The sequence below is a fragment of the Cynara cardunculus genome (genome assembly GCF_001531365.2).
Source record: "Cynara cardunculus var. scolymus isolate 2C chromosome LG 17, CcrdV1, whole genome shotgun sequence".
NCBI lineage: Eukaryota > Viridiplantae > Streptophyta > Magnoliopsida > Asterales > Asteraceae > Cynara > Cynara cardunculus.
The window spans coordinates 8,122,183-8,124,162 of record NC_037544.1 but is presented as its reverse complement, the minus strand read 5'-3'; positions in this window follow the sequence as shown (position 1 = coordinate 8,124,162).

Here is a 1,980-nt window from a genome sequence, read left to right as displayed (position 1 = left end):
AATTCAGATATGGAGCTTTAATACTTATGCACAATCTACTTGTAATCTTGAGTTTTAAGTAATATGCATTAATAAACAGTACTTTACGCATAAAAAATAGTTTTTAAGAGTTTTTGTCAAATACTTTATAATATAGTAAAGATAATTTAATTTAGGTTTAATAATGAAATAATTTATTTTTGGTTGAATAACATAACATTTTATAAAGATAATAATTAAGTATTCTGTTAGAACTCAATGATTATCCTAATTATATTTTAGATTTTTTATATTTAAAATTAGATGTTTATCATGTATTTGATTGTGTTTATCTGCAGTTAGTTATACAAATTCATATATGGGATGAAATCGGATAGGGATGAAATCTGGTTTAAGAGTTATTAAGAGTTTTAAGAGTTTTTAAGAGTTTTAAGAGTTTTTAAGAGTTTTAGCCAAATGCTTTATAATATAGTATAGATATAGACACATTTACTTACCAACTTTTAACGCTTCAACTTCTTCATTTGTGCCATCAACATCAATTGATGTTGTTTGTCAGATCCAATTTTGAGTACAAATTAATGATTGTACCGCTTTAGGAGTCAAACAACAACTATATGGGTCGATAACACGGTCACGGGTAGAAAAGGCCGACTCTGATGCAACGATAGATATAGGCATAGCAAATACATCTTGTGCAATCATGGAAAGAATCTTAAACCTACTCGCATTCTTTTTCCACCACTTCAACACCTCAAAATCATGCTGTAAAGAGTAATATAAAATAAAGTTAAAACAAAAATGCAATACTATTAAAAACATATTAGAAAGTAGAAACTCATAATGAAAAAAAAGAGCAAACCTGATCCGTATTTTCACAAGCTTCAGTGAAATATTTGTCAACTTCGGTTTTGTTTTTTGAGGAATCAATTTTTTTTTTTTTTTTTTTTTTTTTTTTGCGAAGTTGATCAAATAAGGCATACCCATCCACATCATCGTTAACATCTCTACCATCATCCTCAACGTTAATACAAGACATCGCTCGAATCCAACTTACAATACTCTTTGTACATAAAATCTAAAGTCATTCTAACATATCTACAATGCTTTGTAGCATCATCTTTGTTACCACACATCAACTCAAAATACACATTCAAAAAAGACTCTTTGTATCTAGGATCAAGCACTATAGCCACAAGTAGAAACGAGTTCAAATCTTCCATTTTCCCCAATACTTGTCATACTTTTTCTTCATTGAGATAGCAATTTCCCTCAACTTATTATCAACTTTATTCCTGCTCCAAAATTCCGAACAACTATGAATAAAAGAAACCCGGTCTATAAATTGATTAGATGTAACAAAGTTAGACCCAGAGAATCTTAGAGTGCAATCATAAAAAATCTTCAAAAACTTCATAAATAACCTAGCAACTTCCCAATCACTTTCATTTGGACACTTTTTCACCTCACCGCTGCAATATTCTCTATTAGTCATGTATCTCCATCCTCTCAAATGGTGGATGGTGGTGTTGCACTTTCATCAACATTAACGGCTACATTTTCTTTGTAATGTGCAAGCTCAATGTCGGGATCATCTTCATCGATGGGAGATATAGGGTTAATGACGTTAGCAGTTGAAACCATCTGTCAAGTAACCATTTGCTTCATTATTATTTAATTTAAACTTATAATTTATAACCGACCGATTAAACTTCAATTAAGATTAACACAAAACAAGAGCTATTACATATTAGTATATTCCTATTAAAGAACTAACAAAAAAGGTAAAACAAAGAGCTATTACTAATTGTTTCCTGCACACAAAGTTAGCTATTACTAATTGTTTCCAAGCAAAAGACTAACTTATTATAGTTGAAGAAACAACTAAAGTTGAACAACTTACAGAACTCGAAGTAGAAGCCGTTTTAGGAGGAGAAAGCGGTTAACCAATCGGTTGGCCGTCGGCGTGAGGAGCTGCATTAAACCGAAGTAAATGGAACA